Source organism: Neoarius graeffei, chromosome 17, assembly GCF_027579695.1.
Source record: "Neoarius graeffei isolate fNeoGra1 chromosome 17, fNeoGra1.pri, whole genome shotgun sequence".
Taxonomy (NCBI): Eukaryota; Metazoa; Chordata; class Actinopteri; order Siluriformes; family Ariidae; genus Neoarius; species Neoarius graeffei.
Window position 1 is genome coordinate 70892091 of NC_083585.1, and position 20146 is coordinate 70912236.

The following is a 20146-nucleotide window of genomic DNA, read 5'->3' on the forward strand; positions in this document are numbered from 1 at the left end:
TGTTTTCGTCTCATTTTTCTGTCTCCATTTTGTCTCGGTGTCTCCACAGCTGCAGCAATCCAGACGATTTTACCCTCAGAACCAAAGAGCAGAGAAGATTTTCTGCAGTGTAGGTGTAAAACACACACACACACACACACACACACCCTGTGTTAAAATTTCTGTATTCTTGATCTAAATCTGATCCATTTTCCCCTGATGACTGATGTGTAATATTTAAAATATTTGATATGGAGCAGCATTAGGAGGACAGAAACACAGACAGGTGTCTCACACACACTTATTATAAATCCTGTGATTAACATCGAACCTGTGGACATTTTATTGTTTTAGATTTCTGTTATCTGACTCTGGATCCCAACACAGCATGTCCTGACCTCATTCTGTCTGAGAAGAACAAAACGGTGACCTGCAGTGAGACAGAACAGCGATACGCTGATCATCCAGAAAGATTTGACGTTTACACTCAGGTGTTGTGTAAGGAGAGTGTGTGTGGACGCTGTTAGTGGGAAGTGGAATGGAGCGGTGATGCGTTCATATCAGTCTCATATAAAGAGATCAGCAGGAAAGGAGGGGGTTATGAGTGTAGGTTTGGAGTCAATAATCAGTCCTGGAGTCTGTGGTGTTTTTCTTCCTGCACAACTACATTAAAACCGAGCTCCAAGGTCCAGCGTCCTCCAGAATAGGAGTGTATGTGGATCACAGTGCAGGAACTCTGTCCTTCTACAGCATCTCTGACACTATGAGGCTCCTCCACAGAGTCCACACCACATTCACTCAGCCTCTATACGCTGGCGTCGGGACGGGGAGTTCTGACTCACCTGTGAGGTTTTGTGATCTGAAATGAAATGTTGGTAAAAGTGTTTAGTAAAATTATAACTGAGGTGTCAGATTGAATTTCTCCCTGAACTACGATATTAACTGCATAATAATAATTATTCACTCCTGAATCCTGCAGGTTATTGTAACTCAGGTCCAGTTCTCTCAGTCTGGAGGAGTTTGAACTGAGGACAGAACTCTACAGCTTTCCTCTGTCAGATCACACCGACACAGACTGGAAGAGAAATGATGGAATATCAGTTGAAAATTCAAATTAAATTGCTTGAAACTGCTCACTGAATTCAGAGTTGAATGCTAAACAGCATACTTTTTACAGAATTAAAATGTTTATCTGTTCTTGAGATATTACAGATCAAAGATTGAAGAAACGCCTTAATTTTTAGAAAACTGCCGTAATATTCTGTATGAAGATCACATGATCCAAAATGGGCCTCATTAACCAATGAGATCAAATGGGTTTTTTTTCATAACTTTTCTATTTTTCAAGATATTTACATGGAAATTGGCAGCACATAGATGGTTGTATACTGAATACAAAGTTAAAAAAATTAGTAGAAACAAATTGTGCAAATTAGTATTTAATGAGTATTAATAACGCTAATTAGGTAAAACATTGTCAGTACACTCTCTTCTTCAAAGTTTCACCAAATGGCTTTATTTGTGAAATATAAAGCTGATCTGAACTCTCATTTATACATCACAAAGAAGGAGAAATCAATGTTAATTACAAATACAAATTACAAATACAGTTATAAAATCTGCATAAATAAGCACTGAATGTCATTCACATCTACCATTCTCTATCAAAATAAAAAAGGAAGAAAAGATTATTTCTAATCCCCTCTTTGTGCTCTGTAGGCCTTTGTATTTCTCAGTAGGGCCTACTAGTGTTTATATGAAAGAATATAAATGATTATTTCGATTATTATTGAAATAATAATACTTTATTGAAATAAAGAAATGTTCTCAAACAGACTATTTAACTATCTGCACTATTTGGAGATTTATTTTATTGACATGAAAAATGTACAATGTCTCAAAAAATTGAATGTTTAGCTTTGGTAAAGATTGTTTCTTCAGAAATAATCAAACTTCCTCAAACTGCTGTGTCTTTCTGTGCTGCTGCTGGTGGAAACACATCCTACTGTGCGTAAAACGTTTTAATTTTATATCTTTAACCATTTTCTGCTCAAGAGTCCAGTTCATGTACAGTGCCTTGCAAAAGTATTCATACCCCTTGAACTTTTTCACATTTTTCCACCTTACAACCACGAACTTAAAAGTTTTTTATTGAGATTTTATGTGATAGACCAACACAGAGTAGCACATAATTGTGAAGTGAAACAAAAATGATAAATGGTCTTCAAAATTTTAAACAAATAAAAATCTGAAATCTGCGGGTGAGGCGGGAGTTATAGATATCCATTAGAGAAGGGAGAGAGACACCAATGATCCTCTCAGCTGCTCTCACGATGCGCTGCAGAGTCTTGCAGCAGGACACGGTGCAGGCGCTGTACCACACGGTGATGCAGCTGGTCAGGATGTTCTCGATGGTGCCTCTGTAGAATGTGTGCATGATGGGGGCCGGGGCTCTTGCTCTCCTCAGTTTGCAGAGGAAGTACAGACGCTGTTGGGCTTTTTTGGCCAGTGATGTGGTGTTGTTGCTCCAGGACAGGTCTTCAGAGATGTGCACACCCAGAAACTTGGTGCTGTTCACCCTCTCCACTGCAGCACCGTCGATAGATAGTGGAGCATGCTGGGTGTGCTCTCTCTTGAAGTCCACAACAATCTCCTTCGTCTTCTCCATGTTCAGGCGGAGATTGTTGTCCTTGCACCACAAGGCCAAGCGGCTCACCTCACTCCTGTAGATTGTCTCATCGCCATTGTTGATGAGACCCACCACAGTCATGTCATCCGCAAACTTAATGAAGAGGTTGGAGCTGGATGTTGGTGTGCAGTCGTGGGTCAGCAGAGTGAAGAGGAGGGGGCTCAGCACACATCCTTGGGGGGCCCCCGTGTTCAATGTGATGGTGCTGGAGGAGTTGCTGCCGATCCGTACAGTCTGTGGTCTCCCTGTCAGGAAGTCCAGCAGCCAGTTGCACAGGGAGGTGTTGAGTCCCAGCTGGTCCAGTTTATGAATGAGCTGCTGAGGAATGATTGTGTTGAATGCTGAGCTAAAGTCTATGAACAGCATTCTGACATACAAGTCTTTTGTCTCCAGGTGGGTGAGGGCTGAGTGGAGGGCAGTGGAGATGGCGTCATCGGTCGAATGGTTGAACTGATATGCAAACTGGAAAGGGTCCAGGGCGGGGGGGGGGGGGGGGGGGGGGGAGGGCAGACTTGATATGCCGCATGACTAGCCGCTCGAAGCACTTCATGAGGATGGGAGTGAGTGCGACCGGGCAGTAGTCATTGAAGCAGGAGGGAGACGGCTTCTTCGGGACCGGGATGATGGTGGTGGCTTTGAGGCACGTGGGGACAACAGCCTGGCTCAACGAGATGTTGAAGATGTCTGTAAAGACATCTGTGAGCTCCTCGGCACAGTCTCTCAGGACACGACCAGGAATGTTATCAGGACCCGGGGCTTTCCATGCATTTGTCATCCTGAGAGCTCTCCTCACGCTGTCTGGGGACAGCGTCAACACCTGGTCACCGGGAGGTGGTGGGGTCTTCTGTGCCGTGGTGCTGTTGTCTGCCTCAAAGCGAGCAAAGAAGTTGTTCAACTGATTCAGCAGAGACGTGGAGTTGTCACAGGTCTGCGGCCAGAGCTTGTAGTCTGTGATGGTCTGAATCCGCCGCCACAGGTTCCTGGTGTCTCTGCTGTCATTGAAATAGTCAGCAATGTACCTGGAATACTGTCTCTTGGCCACCCTGATGCCTCGTGACAGGTTGGCCCTAGCTGTCCTCAGGCCCACCTCGTCCCCAGCTCTGAAGGCAGCATTCCGAGCCCACAGGAGCCTGTGGACTTCCCCTGTCAGCCATGGCTTCTGATTGGTCTGAATGGAGATGGTTCTGGTGACTGTAACATCGCCCATGCACTTCCTCATGTACATTAGTGTGTGTGTGTGTGTGTGTGTGTGTGTGTGTGTGTGTGTGTGTGTGTGTGTGTGTTTTTCATCCTCTCATGCCCACTCCATTCATTAGGGTCTGACATCAGTCAGTGTGTGTGTGTGTGTGTGTGTGTGTGTGTGTGTGTAATCACAGTGTTATATTTCACACAAGGCCATTAAAGCTGCTGTTCTCCATCTTTATCTGAAATCACTGGGATTTAAATGAACACTTTTCTTTTTTTAATGTGTGTGTTTGAGTGGCATCTGTGTTTTTGTCTCTCTCTCTCTCACACACACACACACACACACACACACACACACACACACACACACACACAGTAATTGTACAGCACACAGAGTTATTAAAGGTGGAACAGAAGAGTAGCTTTTTCTTTGTGATCAGAGTTAAAAGCAGAGCTGATACTGGAAACCTTAGAACAACGTTTAAACAATGTTCAATAAACGAAAGAACCGAGGCAGCTTTCATTTTAATAAAAGTGTTTACTTATCCAAGAAATTGGACCTGAAAGATATTAAAAGCATTGCTGTAGTTAGTAAACAAACAAATAAGTTTTATGAACCCAAATAAAATATAATTTTAGAACACGTACACACAACTGTAATTATACCTCATATATGTTATATATAAAACTATTATTATTATTCCACAAGTTTGTGCTTTTTTTTGTAAACATATATTTATTGCACATCTTTGATTTACAAACGGTAAACAACATAGAACAAGAAGGCACATACAAGAAAACAACAATAATAATAACAATAATAATGAAAGAAAAAGAAAAAAATTAATAAATAAATAAAACTGAGAAAAGAAAAAAATGCACATATATATATATATATACACACACACACACACACACACACGGATACATATACATGTATATAAAAGTCTAAATGTGTATACTAAATCAAGATAAAATTAAAAGATAGATAAATTTTTAGTTCAGCTCATCATTCCAGCCATCTACTTCAATATCATTTTTCTCAAGGAAATTACAAAAAACCTTCCAGATTTTCCAAAACTTGTCAAGCTTATTTTTCGAGGTGTAGCTTATCTTTTCTAAAGCCAGGTAGAAAGACATCCCTGTTAACCATTGCGAAGTAGTACAAGGTTTATCCCTTTTCCATGAACAGGCTATACATCTTTTAGCTTCCAGAAAGCAAATATTGAGTAAGGATTTTTCATTTTTGGAGGATACAAAGTTGTCCGGGTAGATATTCAGTAAACATAACTTTGGTTTGAGAGGTACTTCTTTTCCAATGATTCGACTGGCCAGGTCCAACACTTTTTTCCAAAAAGAGAGTATCAGAGGGCATTCCCACATGCAATGGAATAAAGAACCTTTTTGTTGCTTACATCTGATGCAAGTATCTGGGATATTGGGGTTAAAACGGTGCAGCTTACTTGGGGTTATATTCTGTCTGCTTATCCATTTGTATTGTAGTAATTTAGAATTTGTATTCACAGTTTGAGTTTGAGCTGATAAACAAGCTCTGGCCCATTCTTCCTCTGTTAGATTTTCTTGCAAATCGGATCTCCATGATTGTAATTTGTTTTGTGACGACTCTTTGGACTTACTTACAAACAAATTATAAAGAAAGGAAACCTGCCCCTTGGAGTCTGAAAATCTTATCGAAAAGTCTTCAAGAGCAGACAGTCGGGGAAGTTTCAAACTATTACACTGCCTGGCCAGTACAAAACTTCTCAATTGAAGATATTTAAAGAAGTGATTTGAGGGTATTCCATACAAGGCCTTAAGTTCTTCGAAAGACATGAAAGTATGATTGTCTTTAAAGAGGTCAGCTATTTTAGCTACACCTCGACATGCCCAGGTTTTAAACCCGCTGTCTGCTCTTCCAGGCTGAAATTCATCATTACCAAAGATAGGAGAAAACTGTGACAACTTGGAAGTCTCTCCCAAGTAAACCAAAGCATTGTGCCAAATCATTACTGTATTTTTGAGGAAGGGGTTTTTGGTCTTTTTGATTAGTTTATTTTTGTTGGCTGAATATATATACAAATTCAAAGGAATATTAATTGAGTGAGATTCTATTGAAACCCAAGCTGGGAGATGGTCCTTCACAAAATAAAATATTCCTGCTCTGATTTGAGCTGCCCAATAATACCACATAAGATTTGGTAGCTGTAATCCACCTCTATCATATGGTAGATATAACAATGTAAGCCTGAGCCTGGGATGCCTGTTGTTCCAAATGAAGGAGGAGAAGAGCTTTTCAAGTGACTGAAAAAAAGAAAGTGGGGGAGCAAGTGGAATAGATTGGAAAAGGTACAAATACTTTGGTAAAATCGACATTTTCAAGACATTGATACGCCCGATCATAGACATAGGTAATCTTGTCCACCTGTTTATGAGCTCTGTAACTCTATCTGTTATGGGATTGTAGTTCATTGGCACAATTTTGTCAATGGTAGGAGTAATCTTCACACCCAAGTACACAAAGCCTTCCAATGAAACCAGAAAAGGAGTATGAATTGGAGGGTTGAGTCTCTCATTTCCCAGATAGCAGAGGGTCGTTGATTCGACGTGGAATCATCGGCATGTTCTTCGACCTATACGCCGTCGAATCACCGTCGATCACCGACGTTGATTCAACACCACTTTGCTCATACGAGTTTCCGTTGAAACGACGTTGAAAAGTGGCTGGTGGTCGACAGAGAATAGACCCCCTTTCACCCTTTATTCAACTACGTATTTCGGTTGATTTATAGTTGAATTTTCGGCGATGATTCATCCAACTTTACTTCCTGTTTTATGTACAACAGGAAGGCTACAAATTAAGCAAAACAGGCTAAATTAAACTAGCTAACAATAAAGCATCGGGGCTCTTGCCTAGGATGAACACACATGCATACTTCAACCATGAAAGTGAAACTTAATTTATATCAATGTGCGTAGGCTACGGCCTGTTTAATGTACAACAGGATATAAAAATGCATGCAACAATGCACCTCTCCTAATGTTTGTCAAGCTATCTAATGAGGCATAACTTTTAACATTTATAAGGAACAGAACACACTTGAACAAGTTCTTAGAAACATTTTATGATTTATTTATAATTGTGGCCTATTCCTCCTGCGGCGCAGACACCTGTACATGGAAACAGAAAAACATAACCAAAATTAATTTGATGCAGCATTGATAAAGAAAGTCAGCAGTAGGCTATGGGTTTCTAAATGCCACCCTACCTCATTATTTGGACATGGGGGAAAACTATATTTAAAATCCAAAGAGGGATGGAGGGAGGAAAATTAAAACAAAAGAAAGAAATGAAATATAGAGTAGAGAATATTTGATAAAATTAAGGATGTTTTTATTCAGTAAACATTAAAAAAAATGTTCTACAACACTCTAGCCTAGTGACTTACCAGTAACAAAATAGACTTGAAGTATTCAGATCCGCTCTGCATAAAGCAGCTAAATCCTCTCTCTGTCTCCCGGCAGAAAGCTCCTTGGTTTGCTTGTGTCTCAATCACAGCTGGTATTCTGTAGAAAGACTTCTTTTCACCTTTCCCATCAGCTTTGTTAGAACCCTAACACCGCACAAAAGTTTACCATTGTAGGTTTATGATGAACCAAGTGCCTCGTGGGTTCACAGACCGCGCGCTGCCGTTATTTCCCCCAAATCACGAGTTTGTTGGTCTTCCAATGTGGCGCAGGGTTTGTTTACTTCCGGTTTCGGGTGACGTCAGTGAAAGGGGTCTAATGGGGGCATTACCGCCACCCACTGGATTGGGGTGTAAAGCAGTCTGAACAAAACGTGTAAACATAAACATAGGAGAAATGAACCCGTTTTTCTAACTCGTCCTCGCTTAGTCTACTTTTCTTTTTTGATTAGTCTGGATTTGATATTGTAAATTTAAATGTGAATCAATGTATATTCATCGGACATGAACAAATGAATAAATCTTGAGTAATCTTGAGGCGTGTGTGTCCGGGGCGCGGTGTCGCGGGGGGGATCGAACGAACCCTCCGATCCCCCCTGGCTACGGGCCAGTTGCTCATCCTACCAATGTTGAAAACTGGCCGGCAAAAGTGACGATGGTTCAACGTCGTATATTCAACCTTCTCTGACGGTCGACAGATCAACCTTTACCCACGTTGATTCAACGGTGATAAATCGACCCTCTCAGACGGCGGAGAAATCGACGTTTCACGGCGCCGTTTCAACGTTGATTTTCTGACGTACGACGGAAACCGACCATTCTGACCAAAACTCTACGTCGTTTCAACGACCCTCTGCTATCGGGGTTCCATTCATAAATAATATTACTGATTTGTTGTTATTTATTTTGTAACCTGCAAAGACACCAAAAGTGTTTGTGAGAGAAAGTAAAGTAGGTAGAGTCTGCACTGTAAAAAAAAATATCTGTTGTTTTAACTTAAAAAAGTTAGTGCAAGGGCTGCCTTAAAATTTTGAGTTCACTGGAATTCACATAGTAAGTTAAATTGTTGTGAACTTACTACCGTATTTTCTGGACTATAAGCCGCTACTTTTTTCCTAGGTTTTGAACCATGCGGCTTATACAAAGGTGCGGCTATTCTGTGGATTTTTCTTCCACCGCTAGGGGCGCTCTAACCGGAAGTAGAATCAAAAATAAGATAGACGAAAAATCAATGCAAAGAAGAATTAGCAGATCTTTAGCAGATAGAACACGCACGACAAATTACTAACTGGTAATTATTTTCAAATCCAGCCAAGATGATTAAAGTGACTTGTGGTTTCAAACACAGGAGAAATGAAGGTAAATAAATACCGGTTATTTTCTCTTGGTTCTATTCCGTTTTAATCAGCAAAGTTGCTGCCGTGTTAAAAGGCACTGTTCGGAAAGAATCTGTTCAGGTACATACATGTACATTTACAGTACAAAATCATTCTGTACATGCAGTAAATATCTAATTTTTCAACATAGATATCTGCGGCTTATAGCCCGGTGCGGCTTGTATATCTTTTTTTTAATTTTTTTTTTTAAAATAGAGCGGATGCGGCTTATATACAGGTGCGCTCTATAGTCCAGAAAATACGGTATATTAATTTCAGTAAACTCAAAATATTAAGGCAGCCCTTAAGGCAACCCTTGCACTAACTTTTTTAAGTTAAAACAACAAATTTTTTACAGTGTGTTTCAAGTTAGAACAAAACAGAATTACATCATCTGCATATAAAGCTATGCGATGTTCAATATCTCCTATCTTTATTCCATTCAGGTTGGTGTTTTTCCGAATTGTCATACTAGCAAGTGGCTCGATAGCAAGAGTGAATAACAGGGGTGAAAGGGGGCAACCCTGTCTTGTCCCCTGGTGCAGTTCAAAAGGTGTTGAAAATAACCCATTTGTTAAAACTACAGCCTGTGGAGCAGCATAAAGAAGTCGAATCCAACCAAGAAATTTCCCCCCTATACCAAACCTTTGCAGAGTCTCAAATAAATACAGCCACTCCACCCTGTCAAAGGCCTTCTCGGCATCCAACGACAGAATGGCAGTGTCCGTACAGCCAGATTTCTTAAACACTATATTAAGTACTCTGCGGATATTGTGAAAGCCCTGCCTTCCCTGCACAAAGCCATTCTGGTCAGAGTGAACTATTTCCAGCAAACTCAGTTCAAGTCATCTAGCCAATACTTTACAAAGAATTTTGAGATCATTATTAAGCAGTGAAATTGGTCTGTAAGATCCACACAGAGTGGGTGTCTTCCCCGGCTTCAACAACAAAGTAATTACTGCTGTATTGAGAGAAGGAGGAAGGGATCCGCTATCAAAAGACTCCTGATACATCTCAAGCAGAGGTGGTATTAGTTTAGTTCTAAAGGTTTTATATATCTCGATGGGGATCCCGTCTGGTCCAGGGGCTTTCCCCCCCTTCATGCTACCTATAGCCGCAGACAGTTCTTCGGCCTCTAGGTCAAGCTCTAGAGCAGCCTGAGAGTCTTCCTTTAGGGCAGGGGTCACCAAACTTTTTTCTCTGGGGGCCACATTGTCGTTCCTGACTGTGATGGGGGGCCGGGGTCGAGTCAGCTATATCACATAGAATTGTATGACCCAGACAAATATGACCACCAGCAGGCCTCATTGTGTAGTAGAGATTACTAGCCTGGCACGGCCATCCCCACTACTATATCCCCACTACTATATCCCCACTACTATATCAACACTACTATATCCCCACTACTATATCCCCACTACTATATCAACACTACTATATCCACACTACTATATCCCCACTACTATATCCACACTACTATATCCCCACTACTATATCAACACTACTATATCCCCACTACTATATCCCCACTACTATATCCCCCACTACTATATCAACACTTGATTCCTGGCACATATTTGTTTATCTTTACTAGTGGTTTGCAAAAGTAGTAATTGAGTCTTCACACTTTGTTTTAATTTGAAATACCACAGATATTCCATTTATTTGTTTTCTAATAAAAATAACATCAAAGCTGTCAAGGTAAAAAAACATCTGCCTATTTGAGGTGATTGACACTGGCAAAGATGAGTGGAAAATTATAAATTGTAGGTAGGCCTGTTGATATTATTAATAATATAAATAATAATTGTATGCAGCACTTAATAAAGGTCAAATAAATAGGCTTATAAAATAAATACATTTAAAAAAACAGTGAAATTATAATAATATGAGCAATAGATCACAGCAGTTGTGCTGTGTCCTGCACGTCATTGCTCTCATCCATGGCCAAAGCAAAAAACTCGAATTCTGACGCTTTCTCATTCAGCTGGTCATACACGTTGTCCCCCAAATCTTCGGTTCGCCTGGTCATAGTAGATGCGGAGAGACTCACCGCGTCGAGCGCATCCTTCTTGTTGGGACACACCTCCTCGGCCACAGCAAGCACGCATACTTTAACAAAGTCCCCATCAGTAAACGGCTTTCCATGCGTAGCTAGTATGTGAGCTACCTTATAGCCAGCTCGGACAGCAGCCTGGTTGATCTGGGTTTGGCGAAGGAATCCATTCTGTTGTGCAGCCAGTCCGCATTTCATCCTCCGAATCCTGTCTTCTCTTGTTTGCCCTCGCAAACTAGCATACTCTTTGTGGCAGGTTTCGTAGTGACGACGCAGATTATATTCTTTGAAAACCGGCACACTTTCTTTACATACAAGACAAACTGCACGGTCCTTACACTCATAGTTCGAATCACGTGGGAGCCAATGGGAGCTGAGCTCCCATTCCCTCAGGCTCCCATGAAAGAAGCAAACTTAATTTTCTGTGGAAGTCTCTCAAATACGTCATATATCACCATAATAAGCTTGAATAGCCTATATCACCATATAAATAAAACTCATTTCATTTCCGATTACCATGCAGCCATAACTTTGTACTGAACGTGTTATTAAACCGCAACATGTACAGCTGTACTTCACCACCACACCACTATGCGCGCAAACTGAAATTTGCAGCCTGCGAAATCGAATGTGAAGTTAAGTCCGAAGAAGACTTGTCCTCTAGCTCACAACGATCTTCCTTTGTTTAACAATATATATAATTATATATATATACAATATATATATAATTTGTTTAACAATATATATATATGCAACACCGTGTGTGTGTGCGTGCGTGCATGCGCGCGCCTGTGTGTGAAAGCTGTGCACTGCAGTGCGCAAAAGTGCGCTGGTCCAGGAGAGCGAGTATGCATTGCTTTTTTTTTTTTTTTTAAATAGAGACCCCCATAGGGTCAAATTTATAATTCGAACCCTGCTTACACTGAACGAAAAAATAATCGGTGGTCCACTGTTCTTTAAAAACTCTGCACTCTCTGTCAGCTTTTCGCTGACCGCTCGCCATTTTGCTGTCCTGAACACTGACAGTTCTCTGCGCGTGCGCTGCCTGTCACTGCTTGATCACGAGCATATGACGAAAATTCGGAAAATATGAATAGTTCATTTTATAACTATCAATTTTAATTGATAAAATCAACAAAATACAAGATGCAGACATGTTATTATTTGCCAAAAAGCAATTTAAAAAAATAGGCCATGACCACTTTTGGGGACTGCCTCATAGGGCCGGTTCAAGTGATGGGGGGCAGAGGGGCTGGGGGGCCGGTCAAAGGGGGGTGGGAAAAAAAGTTTAGGGGAACAAAGTCTAACACATCAAGAAATTCCTTTTGTTTTTGAAAAGCTGAGGTTGAATAATCCGAATGGTATAAATTTTCATAGAAGCTTGAAAAAATCTTATTAATTTATTTAGGGTCACTAGTTACCAAGCCTTCATCTGTTTGTATTGTATTTATTGCTCTTTCAGTTTCCATCTGTTTAATACGCCAAGCAAGGAGCTTACTTGCTTTCTCACCCTGTTCGTAATAGGACTGCTTCAGTTTCATCAAATTTTTAGTTGCCTTATTTGTAGATAAAACATTGTATTTAGCTCTTAGCTCCTTAAGTTCCACAAATAAGTGTTGAGAAGGATTTGCAAAGTAGTTTGTTTCAGTATCCTTTATCTTTTTTTCAGTTGTTCCATCTCCAATCTACACTGCTTATGTTTGAAGCTTGTGAAGCTTATCATCTGGCCCCTCAAAAAGGCCTTAAAAGCCTCCCAACGTATAGCAGCTGATGTCTGGTTTGTATTATATTCAAAATAGTAATCAATTTGTGTTCCAATAAACTTCATAAATTTTGGATCCCCAAGCCAAAATGCCTGGAGATGCCATCTCGGGGAGTAATTCAAAGATTGGGGCATGTCCAGGATAAATTAAACCAAAGCATGATCTGAAATTATAATGCTATCATACCAGGAACGTGAGACAGTAGATACTAAGGAGGCAGAAACCAAAAAGTAATCAATTCTGGAGAATGTCAGACATGTACTAGAGTAGCAAGAGAAAGTTAGTTGGTCGAGATGATTCTCTCTCCAGATGTCAATTAAATTAAATTCTTTAATATACTGTAGCAGCTCCTTTCTTGTCTGATTATGGGAAGAATCAATTCCAGTAGCTCTATCCATTCCAGGCTGTAGAGCACAATTAAAGTCCCCACCTATGATAAAGTTGCCAGGTAAAATAGCCAAGGACAAAAACAGGTGTCTAAAAAAAGATGGATTATCTTCATTGGGCCCATATATATTAACCAAATTAAATCGAACTGAGAGAATTTCACACTGAATAATGAGGTATCTGCCTAATCGATCTTCATCCACACTAATAAGACGAAAAGGCACAGAATTGTGCATCAGTGTAATTACCCCACGTGAGTGTGAACTGAAAGAGGCTGAGAATACTCAACCAGGCCACCTCCTCCTCACTTTGATTACATCATCAGAGGTCAAGTGCGTCTCCTGGATAAAAACTATTTTAGCTTTTAACTGTTTGATCCTACACATAACCTCTTTTAGCTTGACAAGTTTGTTTAAACCCCTTACATTCCAAGATGTAAACTGAAGTTCAGATGACATGTTGTAGTGACAATGAAATTGACTGCAGTAAACTTGAAATGACTGAAAACTAAAGACAAATCATAATAAAAAAAATGAAATGAAAAATATGTGCCTTAGAACACTATGAACATAACTGAGTGTACATCCCCAACTAAGATACACCCATCCCTCCCACAGAACACACATCCAAACCATGGAGCCTAACTGGTCCGCCTGCGTCCACCGCGCAGCGAGGAACAGCATGCCCAACAACCGTAGCAGAGCCCCACATGAAAAAACATTAATACAAGTACAACTACGTTTATAGCAACCAAACAGCTATTTTACATGATTTAAACAGCGTTCAAAATAACTTCCTGTGAGGTCAGAGAGCAAAGTTCAGTGACTTAAACATACCAACCATACAATCAGGTCTCAGGTTGTCTCTTTTCCCGCGGATCCCGGGGTACAGTCCTTCAAACCGCGCACAAAATCCTTCGCTCCTGCTGCGGTATCAAAGACGTGTCGTCTCCCCTCAATGGTCACCAGGAGTTTAGCCGGGTGAATTATTCCATAGCGCAGAGTTGGGATGGAGAGGGAAGCCAGCTCTTTCTTCACCGAGTCGAAGACTTTCCTCCGCCTGACCAGATCAGCAGAAACGTCGGGGAAAAACATGACTCTCTGGTTGTCGTAGAGTATTTCCCCCTTGCTCCTGGCAGCCGTCATGACCCGAGACTTGTCCGTGGAGTTTAGGAACTTCATGATTACCACTCTGGGACGCACACCAGAGCGGCCCCCTGCCTCAGCAGCATTAATGCCGGCTCCGCCGATTCTGTGCGCCCTCTCTATCAAAACGGGTCATGGAAAATTATGTTCATCAAGCACTTCAGGAATCCACCTTTCCAGAAAGGCACACATATCAGACCCTTCTACCTTCTCTGGGAGACCGACCAGGCGAAGATTCGAGCGGCGGGCTCGGTTTTCCAAGTTGTCCACTTTTGAGACTAGCTCTTCAATAGCCACCTTCATGGTGCTGGTCTGTGTTTTCAGTGATGCTACATCATCTTGATTGGTGCTAATTCTGTCCTCCGCTTCAGTAATACGTGATGACACTGCCTTCAGATCACTCTGTATTCCCTCAATAGCACTGAACAGGCCGTCAAACCTCAGTACAAATTCTCCTTTCATTGCACTAATGGTGTTAAGAATCGGGTTCAAGCTATCCACCACAACTGAGTCTCCATTGCTAGCATTAGCATCTGCCATTCCCGAAACACCTGTAGCTTCTACTTTAGATGATTTCTGAGTTTTTGCAGCTTGTTTCAGAGGCATTTAGGCTGGTTGTTCTTGATTCCGCACAAAATTGTGACTACTCACAGGTCTTATACTGGCTGTTTGGTTAGTTTATTCTCTGAATTTCCACGGGAGCTCCCACACACGTGCGTTCAGCACAGCACCATAACCTGGAAGTCGAGTCACAAGTTTGTGTTTTAAGAGGAGCTGTATCATCACACTGCTGAATGTGAATAAAGTTGAAGGTATGTGTGATGTTAAAATATTGAGCAGATTTAGTGCTCGATGATAAACTGGTGGCTTGCATTACTTGTTAGCAACATTAGCCACATAGCTCTAGTCAAACACGTGTAGGTACAGCACATCTCCGCAACTACGTTTCCCATAACTCCCTCAGTTCCTGCCCCGGACAATATCCACCTCATCTCATCTTTCACTGTGCCACGACTGGGTAGTGTACTACTGTAAATCATGACACAAGCTCGCCTATAAATTGGGCAGTCTGAACAAATTTCATTCTATCTGACTGATTCACCGTTGGTATTAAAGAGATACTACTACCTGCAGGCAGAAACAAAGAAACAAAGGAACAAACATGCGTTGTTGTATGGAGCACTGGCCACGGTTAAAAGTACTTCAGCCGCATTGTTTTGCTTTTGTTGTCTTTGAAACTGGTTACTGTGATTACTACACCATAATAACACAAATTAGGAAGAGTAGAGGCGAGTGGTTCCCTCTATGCCTTCAGCCAATGAACGTTGAACCAAGGACCTTCTGGATCAATGAGATCCCACTTAGGAAGGACTCCTGCAACATAGCAGATCTGCATTAAACTGAATTGCAGCTGTGCTCTGCACTCTTCAGAAGAATACACAGAAATGGAGGATCATCTACGAACTCCTCCAGCTGTCACACAACAGTGGTCCCAAGTAAGGCTGGCATTTGGGCAACATTAGTCTTAGTTTGATTAGTTTATGTGAAAAGTGCTACTTAAACCTAAGGTTGTTTCAAGTGTGCGTACAATAATCACATAGCTTTGGTCTCATCATATGTGATTGTATTTCTGAGTTTTACTCTGGTAGATCGATTTTGCATGCCCTATCTCCCTTTACCTCTCTCTCTCTAACACCTTCTTACCACACACCATTATTATACACACCTCAGCATTCAGACTTCAGTAAACTTTGGGGTGATTAGGTCATTGGATAACAAAGCTAGTCCTTTGTGAAAGTCCTTTGTCTAATCAGTCACATAGAGCACCTACAGTCCCCTCCCCCACCTTTAGCGAGCATTCCACTCACTGGCGCAAACCTTTTGCGTGCGCTTCACTCAAACTCTCTTGTTTCCTCCCTCTCCTCGTCTCTCTCCCGTCCTCCTACTTTCACCAGCCGCGCCATTGTACACGCCCAGACGCTCATTCTCTCACTTACACACAAACAGACAACCTATCTCCCTCTCTCACTTACCGTAGCATACAACCCTTTGTTAACCATTAGCCTGCAAACACACACACACACACACACACACACACACACACACACACACACACACACACACACACATTACTACTTCATATCACCATTTTGTGCCTTGATTAGTAAACTGCTGCTAGTATTAGTGAATGTACCTGATCAGTGTTATCCTCACTTAATTTTGTCATTTTAATAAATTAGAGATTTACAAGAAACTGTGTCAAGTTTATTTTTATAGCACTTTTAACAATAGACATTTTCGCAAAGCAGCTTTACAGAATTTGAATGACTTTAAACATGAGCTAATTTTATCCCTAATCTATCCCCAATGATGAAGCCTGTGGTGATGGTGGCAAGGAAAAACTCCCTCAGACAACATGAGGAAGAAACCTCGAGAGGAACCAGACTCAAAAGGGAACCCATCCTCATTTGGGTGATAAGAGACAACGTGATATCATTTTTAACAGTTTTAACATGAAATCTGTTTCATTGATGTTACAAACTGTTCACTGATGGAAACTTGAGTGCAAAACTGTTCATGACAACTGCAGTCCTAAAGTTAGCAAGTCAACTGTAGTCCTCAGCCATAAAAGCATTACTGTAAGAGTCCAGAGCGTCCTCCAGGTGTGACTTTCAACTGTCCTCATGGGGCCGTCCTCCACAGGAGCGATGTGATGAGACTCCAACCAGACACAGGGCACCAGGATGGATCAGGCAGGTCCGAGGGGCAGAAGAGGTTCAGCATCTCAATCTCAGGATTGACATGTAACTCAGAGGGACAGACAGAGAGGGGAGAGGGAAGGGAGAAAAAGAGAGAGAAAACACAGGTTGTTCAGTATGCCCAATGTCACCTGAATAAGTAGGAACAGTTTACATATTGCACTGAGTACAAGCAGGGACTCCGGCAACTAACTATGACAGCATAACTAAAAGGGGAGAGCCAGAAGGTAACACAGGCATGAGGGGCCCCGGGACATAAAGCAGCAGCCACTACACCGTCAACACACTCGAGTGAGCAAGCGAGTGGGGACTGACAGCATCCATACATCCCAGTTTACCAAAACACTCTGTCTGAGGATCCTCCAGATCTACACCTTTACCTCATAAACACCATTAACAAAAGGCTTGACTAAACAGATATGTTTTCAGCCACACTGTAAATCCGAATAAGTTGAGTTTACTTAAAAAAAATTGAGGAAAGTGGTTGCCTTAAAAAAAATAAGTAATTATTAATGATTGAATTGAGTACCTTAAACTTACAATCTTCTGGTAAGTTTAAGGTACTCAATTCAATCATTAATAATTACTTATTTTTTTTAAGGCAACCACTTTCCTCAATTTTTTTAAGTAAACTTATTCGGGTTTACAGTGCAAGACTCACCATTTTGTGCCTTGAATGTTAAACTGCTGCTAGTATTATTGAATGTACCTAATTAGTATTATCCTCACTTGATTGATTCATTTTAATAAATTAGATATTTACAAGAAACTGTCTTGTCTGTTTTGCTGCTGTATTACTTGAATCTATCCTCTGCCGTCAAAGAATTCACATTGCTTTCACTGATCTAGTGTATCACTAAAGTAATTTATTTATAAATTTAATAATTAATAGAAATGTTGATTAGTAAAATTAATGAACTGATATTTTATGAAACTGATTTAATAACACAGTTGCACCGACACACATATCAGCTGAATGAAATGTTTGGGATAAATGTACAGGCAGGAAGTTTTATTTTGGAAGTGTGGCTGTGAATTTGGATGATTTTAATCAGGAAAGATGGGAATAAACAGAATGTGTCTCAGGTGAGATCAGAGAAAAGTATTTGTTAAACAAAGCAGTCAGCGGCATATGTGAATGTGTTCATTTATAGAGTTTCACTTCCTAGTGAACTAGAGATGAGGATGAAAGGGTGTGTGTGTTGTTGGACATTAGGAATGTATGAATCTGATCTGAATATTAATATCAGATTAAATTAATATCCAGCACTGGATTCGTATCTGATCCGCTGCATAATTAGATTATTTTCTGCCTGATATCAGAATGAAACATCAGCACAAGAATCCGTTTTTTTTCCTTTACATTCTTTAATGGCTCAAATATGCAAACGAGTTGAGATTCTTAGATATGTGCTAATTTGCATATCTCATCTCATCTCATTATCTGTAGTAATGTAACATGTAACATGATGTTGGTGTTTACTTCACTGGTTCTCTGTGTGTCAGACGGGGATTAGTCCCGAGGCTCTGATCCAAATTCAAGAATCAGTGTTGAGAAATTCAATGTGGAGAAAACCCCAGAACTAAAACCCAGAGCTTGGTTCTAGCGCTCCGTGATGAAGTGGGTTCCTGGAGGCCGCAGTGCTGACGATAAGTGTTAAATGAAATAAAGCGTAAACTTAAAGCTTTTATCTGGAGCTCACATGGGTTTAGTGCTAATCCCATACAGTCACCACCAATTAGCTATTTAACTAGCAGTGTATTAGCTACAGTGGTGCTTGAAAGTTTGTGAACCCTTTAGAATTTTCTATATTTCTGCATAAATACAGTGGGGCAAAAAAGTATTTAGTCAGTCACCAATTGTGCAAGTTCTCCCACTTAAAAAGATGAGAGAGGCCTGTAATTTTCATCATAGGTACACTTCAACTATGAGAGACAGAATGAGAAAAAAATCCAGAAAATCACATTGTCTGATTTTTAAAGAATTTATTTGCAAATTATGGTGTAAAATAAGTATTTGGTCAATAACAAAAGTTCATCTCAATACTTTGTTATATACCCTTTGTTGGCAATGACAGAGGTCAAACGTTTTCTGTAAGTCTTCACAAGGTTTTCACACACTGTTGCTGGTATTTTGGCCCATTCCTCCATGCAGATCTCCTCTAGAGCAGTGATGTTTTGGGGCTGTCGCTGGGCAACACGGACTTTCAACTCCCTCCAAAGATTTTCTATGGGGTTGAGATCTGGAGACTGGCTAGGCCACTCCAGGACCTTGAAATGCTTCTTATGAAGCCACTCCTTCGTTGCCCGGGCGGTGTGTTTGGGATCATTGTCATGCTGAAAGACCCAGCCACGTTTCATCTTCAGTGCCCTTGCTGATGGAAGGAGGTTTTCACTCAAAATCTCACGATACATGGCCCCATTCATTCTTTCCTTTACATGGATCAGTCGTCCTGGTCCCTTTGCAGAAAAACAGCCCCAAAGCATGATGTTTCCACCCCTATGCTTCACAGTAGGTATGGTGTTCTTTGGATGCAACTCAGCATTCTTTCTCCTCCAAACACGACAAGTTGAGTTTTTACCAAAAAGTTCTATTTTGGTTTCATCTGACCATATGACATTCTCCCAATCCTCTTCTGGATCATCCAAATGCTCTCTAGCAAACTTCAGACGGGCCTGGACATGTACTGGCTTAAGCAGGGGGACACGTCCAGCACTGCAGGATTTGAGTCCCTGGCGGCGTAGTGTGTTACTGATGGTAGCCTTTGTTACTTTGGTCCCAGCTCTCTGCAGGTCATTCACTAGGTCCCCCCGTGTGGTTCTGGGATTTTTGTTCACCGTTCTTGTGATCATTTTGACCCCATGGGGTGAGATCTTGCGTGGAGCCCCAGATCAAGGGAGATTATCAGTGGTCTTGCATGTCTTCCATTTTCTAATAATTGCTCCCACAGTTGATTTCTTCACACCAAGCTGCTTACCTATTGCAGATTCAGTCTTCCCAGCCTGGTGCAGGTCTACAATTTTGTTTCTGGTGTCCTTTGACAGCTCTTTGGTCTTGGCCATAGTGGAGTTTGGAGTGTGACTGTTTGAGGTTGTGGACAGGTGTCTTTTATACTGATAACGAGTTCAAACAGGTGCCATTAATACAGGTAACAAGTGGAGGACAGAGGAGCCTCTTAAAGAAGTTGTTACAGGTCTGTGAGAGCCAGAAATCTTGCTTGTTTGTAGGTGACCAAATACTTATTTTACCGAGGAATTTACCAATTAATTCATTAAAAATCCTACAATGTGATTTCCTGGATTCTTTCCCCCCTTTCTGTCTCTCATAGCTGAAGTGTACCTA